We start from the raw sequence: 12,478 nt of genomic DNA on the forward strand, positions 1-12,478 counted from the left end.
TATTCCTTTGTTTTCAGTGCATTGTCCATACAAAAGTTTCGGTGCAATTCTTCATGTCCTATACACACATTTGACATACTGTTAGTAGCACTTTTGATTTTTCGTTATCAAACGTTTGGAGGGGTCGGCGCTCCACCCGACTGTTTTCTCTAGAAAAATACGAAACCCGTAACCTCATTTTCTGTCTGCAATATCTGTGCAAATTTCATTTACTTCGGCTCATTTCTTCTTTTCTTTCGGGTGTCAAATTCAAAATTTTGGGTGAGAGATTTTGACCCCTAAAACAGTTTTCCGCAGAAAATAAGAAACCAGTATTCATTTATTTTTTGGTTATTTTGCATACACAATGTTTCGTTGCAATTCTTCATGTTCTTTACACACATCTGACATACTGTTACTAGCGCTTTTGATATTTCGTGATCAAAGGTTTGGAGGGGACGGTGCCTCACCCAACCTTTTTCTTCAGCAAAATACGAAACTCATATCCTCATTTTACGTCTGTAATATCTGTGCAGAATTTCATTTACCTCGGCTAATGTCTTTTTACCTTTCGGGCGTCAACTTTTAAAATTTTGGATGGGGTCTTTTGCCCCCTAAAACCGTTTCTCGCAGAACATTAGAAACTCATATTCCTTTATTTTTTTGCGTATTGTCCATACAAAAAGTTATGTTGCAAATTCTTCATGTCCTTTACACATATCTCAAATACTGTTATTAGTACTTTTGATATTTCGTGATCAAAATGTTTGAAGGAGTCCGTGCCTCACCCAACCCCTTTTTCCAGGAAAATACGAAACCCGTATTCCCTCGTTTTAAGCCTTCAATATCTGTGCAATATTTCACTCACTTCGGTTCACTTGTTCTGACCTTTCCAGCTTCAAATTTAAAATTTTGGGGTGGGTTGTTTTGCCCCATAAAACCGTTTTCCCGCAGAATATAATAAACCCGTATTCCTTTATTTTTTGCGTATTGTCCATACAAAAAGATATGTTGCAATTCTTCATGTCCTTTACACACATCTCAGATACTGTTACTAGTACTTTTGATATTTGGTGATCAAAGGTTTGGAGGGGTTGGCGCACTACGGAACCGTTTTCCCCAGGACAATACAAAACCCGTATCCTCATTTTACGTCTGCAGTATCTGTGCACAATTTAATTCACTTCGGCTCACTTCTTCTTGCCTTTCGGGCTTCAACTTTCAAAAGTTTGGGTGGGGCTATAGCCTTTAAAACCGTTTTCCCGCAGAACATAAAAAACCCGTATTCCTTTATTTTTTGCGTATTGTCGATACGAAATGTTTCTTTGGAATTCTTCATGTCCTTTACACACATCTGACATACTATTAATAGTACTTTCGATATTTCGTGATCAAAGGTTTGGAGGGGTCGGCACCCCACGCTTCCGTTTTCTCAAGGAAAATACGAAACCCATACTCCCCCATTTTATGCCTACAATATATGTGCACAATTTCGTTCACTTCGGCTCAATTCTTCTTACCTTTCGGGCATCAACTTTCAAAATTTTGGGGTGGGTTCTTTTGCCCACAAAATAATTTTTCCGCATAAAATAAGAAACAAGTATTCATTTTCTTTTTGCGTATTCTCCATACACAATGTTTCGTTGCAATTCTTCATGTCCTTTACAGACATCTGACATACTGTTACTAGCGCTTATGAAATTTCGTGATCAAAGATTCGGAGGAGTCCGTGCCACACTTAACCGGTTTTTTTTTAGGTAAATGCGAAACCCGTATACCCTCATTTTATGTCTACAATATCTGCGCAAAATTTTATTCACTTCGGTTCACTTTTTCTTCCCTTTCGGTGCCAAATTTCAAAATTTTGGGGTGGGGCCTTTTGCCCCATAAAACCATTTTTCCGCAAAAATGAAAAACCCGTATTTTTTTGTTTTCAGCACATTTTCCACACAAAAAGTTTCGTTGAAAGTCTTCATTTCCTTTACACACATCTCACATACTATTAATATTATTTTAGATTTTTTGTTATCAAACGTTTGGGAGGGTCGGCGCCCCACCTAACTGTTTTCTCTAAGAAAATATAAAACCCTTATCCTCATTTTACGTCTGCAGTACTTGTGCAAATTTCATTCACTTCGGCTCATTTCTTCTTGTCTTTCGGGTGTCAACTTTCAAAATTTTGGGTAGGAGACTTTGACCCCTAAAACAGTTTTTCCGCAGGAAATAAGAAACTCGTATTGATTTATTTTATGGTTATTTTCCATACAAAATGTTTCGTTGCAATTCTTCATTTCCTTTACACACACCTCACTGTTACTGGTACTTTTGATATTTCGTGATCAAAACTTTGGAAGGGTTCGTGCCCTTTCCAACAGTTTTTTCCAGGAAAATACGAAACCCGTATTCACTCATTTTACGTTTACAATATGTGTGCACAAGTTCATTCATTTCGATTCACTTGTCCTTGCTTTTCGTTCGTCAACTTTCAAAATTTTGGGTGGGTGCTTTTCCCCGTAAAACCATTTTTACGCAGAAAATAAAAAAACAGTATTCGTATGTTTTTTGCATATTATCCATACATTAAGTTTCGTTGCAATTCTTCATGTTCTTTAGACACATCTCACATACTGTTACTAGCACTTTTGATATTTCGTGATCAAATGTTTCGAGGGGTCCCTGCCTCACCTAACCTTTTTTTGCAGGATAATACGAAAACCGTATTTCCTCATTTTAAACCTACGACATCTTTGCAATATTTCACTCACTTCGGTTCACTTCTTCTTATCTTTCTCGCGTCAACTTTAAAATTTTGGGGTGGGTTCTTTTACCCTATAAAACTGTCTTTCCGCAGAAAATAAAAAAAAACGTATTCCTTTATTTTCTGCGTATTGTCCATACAAAAAATTTCGTTGTAATTCTTCATGTGCTTTACACCCATCTGACATTTGTTACTAGTACTCTTGATATTTCATGATCAAATGTTTGGAGGAGTCCGCGCCCTACCCAGCCGTTTTTTAAAGGAAAATAAGAAACCCGTATTCCCTCATTTTATGTTTATAATATCTGTGCAGAATTTCATTCAGTTCGGTTCACTTCTTCTTACCTTTCGGACATCAAATTTCAAAATTTTTCGTGGGGGCTTTTGCCCCCTAAAACTGTTTTCCGCAGAACATTAAAACCTCGTATTCCTTTATTTTTTACGTGTTGTCCATAGAAAAAGTTTCGTTACAATTCTTCATGTCCTTTACACACATCTGACATACTGTTACAAGCATTTTTGATATCTCGTGATCAAGGGTTTGGAGGGGTCCGTGCCCCACCCTACCGTTTTTTTTCAGGAAAATATGAAGCCTGTATTCCCACATTTTACGTCTGCAATATCTGTGCACAATTTTATTCACTTGGGTTCAGTTATTCTTGCCTTTCGCGTGTCAATTTTCAAAATTTTGGGCGAGTCTTTTATATTAAACCTTTACTTTATGTAACTTTTTCTTTTTTAAAATTCTTTTCTTGGGGGGGGGGAGAAGGAGAGAAATGTTTTTTCTGATATGTGTCTTTTGCCATTCATCTTTTTTGAACTGCTTAAGTAAGATCATTTTGTAACTTTTGATGTCATCCAACTCCGTCACGATAATAAAATTGTCATTCTTAACAATTTGTTTTATTTCCTTATTTTTCAGTTTGCCACACTGATATATTTTTAAGAAAATTGAGGTTTGGTCCAACGCCTTTCGAATTCGGAAGCAACCCAACCGCCGAGCTTTTTGGGTTGCCTGCTATTGCAGGAAAACGAGAATTGCAGGTGGTAATGCACTTTTGGAGTCGTGTATACATTAAATATGTTTCAATTAATTAATTTTGTCACCACATGCAAACTGAAATGTTCACCCATTATCCAGATCTCCTAGAAAAGGATACATTATATTATTTAAATAAATATTATTAAGTTTTTCATCACTGTAGCCCGCACCCCACCTACCTTACTTTTCATGTCTGAATTACTCTTTCATGAAATTGAAATTTATCTGTGTGGATCTGTATTTTCGAACATATATGTGTATATATAATAATGATACTTTAATGAGGTCCTCCACACTTGTCTTAAAATTCATTCATTCTTTATACCCAGTAAATACAATTTCAATCTAATTTATGTATACTATTTAACTGTAAGTTCTCGAGACCATTCATCTTGCTACCTTATAATGGTTATCGGTACTGCTTTCAGAAATTCAGTTTCGGTTAATTTTCGAAATATAAACGGTGTGAGCTATCAAATTATTATAGAAAAAAAGTCGGTTAAAAAGCATAAAGTTTAGTAAATTTTGGAAACTGTAGTGATTAGCCAATTGGCATTATCCATTTCTCTTAGCTTACAGAACATAAGGAAAGGAAATTAAACTGAATGAAAATTAAGTGTTCAAAATAATTTCATATACTATAGCTAACCGCTTAGCAAACATTCTTTTACCATGATAAACCTAGCTTAGTTCCTAGCAAAATGTTAGATTTAACATTACATATAAGCTCAGTACTAAAAGTAATAAGAATAGTTTCTCTCTTTGTTCTCTAATGTCAAGCTTGCCTATGAGACGAGACGAGATAAAACAAAAGTTTGTATAGTTAAGCGAATAGCGCACATGTCTTTGACATCTAAATTTTATTAGTACATACATTTTCTAATTTCACTTTCCATTTATTTAACAAGTAGCTCTTAATATGTTCATAGACTTTATCGCTTCGAAGCAATTTTTATCAACTCACAAATAAATTTGTTCAGAGCTTGAACAACCGAATCGTTAAAATTGAAATCGGTAAGTCAAAACACATGTTCTAAAAGCAGATGATCCAATAAAAAATAAATACTCGAAAGAAGAAATAAGTAATAAGAGGATTCAATTCCCAAGTTGAAGGTTTAAAAGAACTTCAAAGCCTATCAGTTTACTGTCTAAGGACTACAAAGAAAATAGCTTTGATTATAGTAAACAGAATGCTAAACTCCAAACAAATTCATACATGTCAATGACTACCTTACGTGAAGTTTTCCTTAATCCTACCACGCACTATAATGTTAAATAAAATAAGATCGTTTTTACATTACGGTCATAAATTCAAAACCAAGGGGAGGTTTACACCAATTAAATGTTAGAATGAAACTTGACATATAACTTATAGCTTACTATTCTGTCCTCCGCTTTCACGAATACATATTCTCAAACTAATTGTTGAACCAGACTTCACCTTAGATGGTTGAGATCCCGGGTTCAATCCTTGACCAACTAAAACTATGGCTAAAAATATCGTGTTTGTAACTTTTTTTTCTTGAGCATTTCCCAGTGTTCACCTCACAGTTTCTTCATTTCACCCTTTGCTTTAGCCTAACCAACATAATTGTGGAATGTCAGATTTCATTTCATTTTAATACATAGTCAAGGGAAATCATTTCAATACATAGCCAAGAGAGATCACTAATTATTTATTTAACTAGTAAAGAATCTAATTTCAAATTTCAATATAAGACAGCAGTGGGCCAATGGTAGTTTTTCCCATCGCTGGGAGGACCACCAGTTAGACTTTGTAGCAAACAACATCGTGTCTTTGAACTTTCTTGGAGTTTTCCACTCACTTTTTTTTAAAATTCTTTTTATAAGGCAAAACAACATAAAATCATTCATTTCTCATAATTACTGTCTTCTTTAGCCTAACCAAGTTTAAACTTTGATTAGTTTACCACAAGACAAAGAGAAATATTACTGATGAAAAATCAAATAAGCAATTAGCAATAAGAAAATACTACTTCAATTCTCTCTCTCTCTCTCTTTCAATTGTTTTGAAATCTTCAAGGTTTGTACAGTAGAGCTTCGTGTACAGCTTGTTTTTTAGTGAAAAATCATATTAGTACCAATTAAAATCGTTTTATGGCTAAGTGGTTAGTGCAACCGTCTTGGCTAAGTGAATAGTACATCAGTGTTGAACATTTTCTAATATCACTTCCTAATGTTCACACTCATCAAGGATGCGATTCCCGGAGATAGGTCATGTGACAACAAATTAATTCTTACGAAAAATGTTTTTCTAAAAATTTAGAAAAATAGAGCCTTTTTGCTGAAAACAAGAATAAACTCAAAATTCAATCATTCATCAAAAATAAAACTCGCAATAATTTCAACTTTATGTAAAAGAAGAAACCTTATATGTTTTGCACAAAATGAATTTTCATTACACATTAGTTAATGAAACTAATATCAAAATACCTTAACACTGTTAAAAAGTTAGTAAGGTTTTAAAAATTCAGAGCAAAGAAAACACAAATTTCCCAGCACCCATCCGACAATACACAATTTATTTACATTATGTATACAACTTATTTTCTCTAAAAATTATTTTTCTTTTAATTTTCTCACCCTCTCTAGCCTTTTAAACTTTTCTCACGCCTTTACTATCACCCAATCTTCCCCATCGTTCAAGAATATTTCAAGTTCATCCGCTCCCCCGGTATTACTCCGCTCCCCCACTATTTCAACTGCTACTTCTTCCACTGATTGAAGTTCGTTTTTTTCTTCAGCTAATGGCACTGCTACTTCTTCCACTGATTGAAGTTCTTTTCTTTCTTCAGCTAGTGGCACTGCAACTTCTTTCACTGCTATAACTTCTTTTCTTTCTTGAACTACTTCTACCACTGGTGAGTAGCGCTGCTTTTTTCCTTTGTAATGTGTTTTCATTTCTTTTCCTTTTATTTCCCTCTACTATATCTAAAAAAAATATGTATTTTTTTCAAACCAGTCGATGTGGTTAAGGGAGGAGGAGCAAGAGGTGGAAGATGATGATGATGATGATTGTGGTTGGGATTTCATTTTTTTCTTCTACAATATAAAAAAAATAAAAGTGTTATTAGTACAACATAATTTCACCAAAATAGTGCAAATTATTGTTTTTTTTTTTAATGTGCACAATAAAACTTCTGTTATTCTATCCACGCACAATAACTAATTTCTTTTAGCGTACAAAACCTTAAAATACCTTTAGTTTCCAAAAGCTATGTAGTATTCTGAACAATATTTTATACATTTTTCGGATTTTCAATAAATCTGTACAAGCAAACTATCTGTGCCGTGTGTAATTCACGTCTAATTCCCAATAAAATGTTCATATAATTCGATTTACCCGTTACAATTTTAAAAATCTATAAAAATTTCACTGCTAAACGTACCGATAAATTTAAAATCAACTTTAGTGTTCCCTCATAGCATAGTTGCTAACGCTCTCGCATTCAGTGCAAGCAGCCCCGGGTTTAATTTCCGGTGGTGTTAAATACTAGTCTTGCATAGCGTAGTTGCAAAAATTTTCGCCTTTCACTTCCAATGGTTTCAGTTTTAATTTATGTTAGGGTACTAGTACTCGTGCATAACATAATTGCTCAGGCTCTTGCTTTTCATGCAAACAGTTCCACGCACAAGTTTCGTTTGATAAATATTATTCCGCGTCCTGTAATTCTTCTCTTCCTTCAAAGCAATAATTAAAGGTTCAATTCCCGGAAAACGCAATTGTGTCCGTACGCAATAACAATTACGCGCGTTCGGTGCGCGCAAGGCGCCCGAAAAAAATTAACACGTACCCACATTTGCACTCGATATGCTGCAACATTCGCGTGTGTTCGGTACGCGCAAAAAAACCGGTAAAAAACTAACGCGATTACATTACGGTTGCATGCATTAGTATGCGCAAGTTATAAGCCCGTGTTTGATTTTCAATAAAGCAATTAGTTAACTATGCCATATAAAGTTTTCTCATTCACATATTACAAATTAGGTTATAAAGTGATTCCTTACTTCCTTACTTCCTACCCTTCCCAAATAATGTAGTCGGCAATTGATGTTATTTCTCAAAACATAACAAATTAAAAGTCTTTAATACCAAAAAAATATTTACTAATGTATAAAGTTAGATTTAATTCCCAACAAAAAATCCTATATTTCAATACTATTGCAAACTCAACAACAACAATAAAAACGAACTAACTTCATATATTTACTGCCTGTAGTTCAAATTTGATACCCCTCAACTAAACAAAGAATATACACTTAATTCTAGTAACTATATTAAATAATTATCTTTTAATATTACATTCAATTCTTTTTTATTTTCTTGGAATTTTCCAATATTTTATACTAATATTATTAATATAATGACAATGGTACTACTACTCGTGACACCTAACGAGAAAAAATAAAATAGGACTTAATATAGCGAAAGCTGTTTTACAGTGAGGACGATTGTCGTACCGTGTCCCTATAATTTTTTATATATTTTCAAGGTAAAGTATAATATTGTATATTTTATTAAATATTATATTTTTTTTCTTAACCATTAGTTAATATTTAAAAATACAAAACATGTTTTCCATATCCTCATAAATATGTAGATATATATGTATGTTCTAATGTTCTTAATTGGCACCTCGAGTATTGAGGATTCATACATCTATGTTCTAATGATTACTTTATTCATTAGTGGTCAGTACATGTATGTATAAGTACAATAAACTTAAATAAACCTCCGTTTCTTCAGTAAGGAAATAAATATTTACTTAGGAAACCCAACACCGTTTATTTTCCTCTACTCCTTAACGCTCTTGCCTTTGGGCCAAGCAATTTTGAGTTCAAATCCCGGTGCAGTGAATTATAAAGTAACAACTCTTCTTTTTCAGGCTATTCATCCTAAATGAAGCTATCCTACATTTTCCTCATTTACAATAAGGAAATAGCGAAATAATACCTTACTTATATATTTCAAACCGCTTTCCAATCCCTTCTTTCTTTCTTTCCTTTCTCCCGCATTATGTGCTCGCCAAGGGCCCTCAAAACAAAACATGGTAAATGTCCTTAAATGCCAAAAGCCTAAAAATCTAAATTCTTCCATTTGCCGGTGGCATATTACCCTGTAGCACTATTATCAAAAATAATAAAATAAATGGTCTAGGAGCAAACCTCTCAATAAAATTAGCCTATCAGTTAAAGCGCCCCTCACGTATTATTATTTAAACACATACTAAATAGTCTTCAGTTATACATAAGTGTGGGAAAAAAAACTAGCTAAAAAATATAAGGAGCAAAACTCCACCTTTCAGTTGCTAAAATAGTTCTGCATATTCACTTCTCATTGCAAAAGGTACCGTTCAATTTACAAAAGGGAATTCCCACCAGCAGTTGTCCATAACATTAATTTCAATTCCCTATATCTTAAAACAAGTCTTGATAAAATACATAGCCTTACACAAGATTTATAATGGTAACGCAAATCCTGATGGGGAGACTACGCAGTACATTTTTATGTTCATTATTTCTTGTATATCAGGCAATAAGCTAAAGATTGTTTTCTTTTAATCTATTTCAAAAAAGCACGCCTGCCAAAACACTTCCTGAAAACATATTAGTAACTGATTTTTAATATAATTGAATAAAACTTTATAATATTTTTTCTACTCGATCAAACTGTTCATGCAAAGAAGACAAACAATAAGTTTTCTAATAGAGCACGTTATTTCTTAGTACAGTAAATACATAAATATTTATTACACATGTCATTCAGACATATATCAAGTGTTCCATATGTGTACAGAGCACATTTTTACCAAATCTAAACCAATATTATTTAGTTATGATTCTGCAATAAGTTAAAAAAAATCAGTGACGGTTCTTGAAGGACCACATGTTTGCTATTCAAAATAGGATAAAATAGTTTTATTTAGCTCTACCAATATTTTATGAAAAAAGGTTACCCAGCAGCTATAACGTAACTAAATTAATCTTTCTCTCTCTGTGTGTGTCTCTTTCCCATTCTCCCCTAAGTTTTGGTAAACACAAAAGAATAGCCTTCACGCACTCTAATGATAATTGTAGGGTCCTCCCTTCAACAAGTAAGTTTCTAATGCAGAAATACAATATATATGTCCTAGGGGAGCAGTGAAAAAGTACATACCTTTAATGCCAAATGTAACTTACGTTAATTATTTTCATTATATATATATATATATATATATATATATATATATATATATGTGTGTGTGTGTGTGTGTGTGTGTGTGTGTGTGTGTGTGTGTGTGTAAATTTCCTAGGAATAATACTCCCTAAATGAATCAGGGGTCCCCACTTCAATTCCGATTGACATCATATTCGTCAATTTCATTCACTTGCTTTAATCATCATCTCCCTTAGCAAATTCATTCGTAACTAAGCAATTAGCGTACATCCCTTTAACATAAAAAACGCGTGCCGTACGCGTTCGATGCCCGCGTGCCGTAACCGGCAACATCCGCGCGCTTCACGGTTACGCGCGGGCCGGTAAAAACTAACGCGAACGCGTCACGGTCGCATTAGGAGTGCACGGGGGTCCCGGACCCGGCCCGGGGGTTTAATTTCTGGTGAAAACTTATATTGTCTACCTCCTGTGTAAACATATAGCCTAAACAAAAATCTTTAACTTTTACGTCCCACAATTATGTCTACTAAACTTGAACTAATCATCACAACGTTCACTTGGTGCAAACTGGAATCAAATCAGGGTCCCAAAGCATCGGAAGTAAACGCTCTACCACTAAGCCACCGCATATCCAACAATCATTATCATAACTTAATCGTATATATATATATATATATATATATATATATATATATATATATATATATATATATATATATATATAGATAGATAGATAGATAGATAGATAGATATATAGATATATAGATATAGATATAGATATATAGATATATAGATATATTTCTTACCTTAATCAATAAAACAGTTTTGGGTAACACTTTAAAATTACACAAACAAACAAACAAAACAAACTTCTCTTTCGTCATGGGCACGAATAAAAAATAATCAAAGAAATATGGTCATTCATATATTTATAACACGGTTCATTCAATCACCCCCACACCTTCAGTTTCTACCTATTACGAAAATTACCAATTTCCAATGGACAATACCGTATCATGTCCTGAAAAAGTAATCAATACTTTTATCATTTTTTCACGTAGCAAATACTTCAGTTCTACAAACAATGTTAGCGATTCCACAATTATGTCATTTTCCACTCTCCCCTTCCCTCAAGTTGCACCTTCAAAGTAAAATGATAAAAACCATCCCGAACCTCATCTATGTTGAAAATTTTATCGAGGTCAGTCTGATGATTAAAGAGTTATTAAGATAGAAACATAGTCACTTTGATTGTAATAGATAATCTGTCGCACTAGAAAACATGTATTTGTTTACATACAGGATTTTGTACATAAAGTTTATATAAATGTCTAAATTAAAATATCAAATGATAGTAATTATATGGTTTAGTGCATAAATATTAGTGAAATTTTCCTAACAAAACTTCACCAGACCAAAGAGCATATTGAGAACTCAGTTTTATTCAAAAGACCTATTTATTGCAACAGAACACTTCATATTAGTAGGCTTGTATGATACTGTAATTAATACATGTAACTGTATGTAACTGTAACTGTAACTTCTGTAATTAATGCACATCCACGAATAAAGTACATAACAGAAATAAGTGCAGACTATTAATTTTTAACTAGCTGAACCTGCGCTCTCTACACAGCGCATCATTCACATATGAGCATAAATCTCCTTGTCATTCTTCATATCTGCATGTCCCTTTACAGATACAAGTGAAGAACGCCTTCATAACAATCGGCAAGTGGTATCATAAGGGGAAAATTTTTTCGACTATTTTTTATTTCAATATCTCGCACCGTTTGCAAGATTTGAGCCGACTTGTGATTTTAATTTCTAATTCATATATGACCAGTGTTTTCTTTCTTTTTGCATGTATTATATAATAAGTAAATAAATTACACATACAATTAATTATGTCAGTTACATACGGAGTTCACTAAAAGAGACCTCTCCAAACAATGAAGATTCATTTTTCGTTTTCTTATCCTTTGGCCATGAAACAAACACCTGAGAGATATTCAACCCCTACATACCACTATGTGATATTGGAATATATAACTCGTACGGTATGAAGCTTTACTTTTAAAAGAATTTCAGTACTTCCAGTGTACCCATAAAAATATAATAAAGAACTAATGGCTATGTTTTTTGTAAATATTCATTAGAACTCGACAATTTACACAAAATTTGGAATCGACCAATGGAAACGGTACGTTTCTAGCACTTGTGGGTTTAATATCTCATTGTCGAAAGGACTGGAGACAAACATAAACTTTTCTGTGGGGACAAACATATACGCGTAAATCTAATATTTTAATACAGATAATAATTGAAATAGTTTTATTTTCGAGTGCTATATTTTAATATTCGCAATATTGAAATTTTTGAAATTATATTTTTCACGCGTTTGAAAAAAATATATCATTACTAGTAAAATCAAGCTAATACAAATATTTTTTATTTTATTTTTCAATGTTTCCAATTTTTCCGGAAGGAAATCGAAAAAAGAAACGTTTTTTCACCAACA

At 33.3% G+C, this 12,478-nt stretch overlaps 1 protein-coding gene and 1 long non-coding RNA gene across 3 annotated transcripts in view; one reads left to right on the forward strand and one right to left on the reverse strand.

Moving 5' to 3' along the window:
* LOC145663671 (uncharacterized) overlaps positions 1 to 12,478 on the forward strand; it is a 1,057,537-nt gene that overhangs the window by 822,687 nt on the left and 222,372 nt on the right. The gene's annotated exons all lie outside the window — the stretch shown is intronic.
* Positions 6,302 to 10,823, reverse strand: LOC145663670 (uncharacterized). Its single transcript, XR_014127221.1, has 2 exons — positions 10,764 to 10,823; positions 6,302 to 6,842 (listed from the first exon to the last, which is right to left on the reverse strand). It is a non-coding gene; the product is annotated as an uncharacterized LOC145663670 (long non-coding RNA).

This window comes from Thermobia domestica, chromosome 11 (genome assembly GCF_964235325.1).
Source record: "Thermobia domestica chromosome 11, izTheDome1.hap1.1, whole genome shotgun sequence".
NCBI classification, from domain to species: domain Eukaryota; kingdom Metazoa; phylum Arthropoda; class Insecta; order Zygentoma; family Lepismatidae; genus Thermobia; species Thermobia domestica.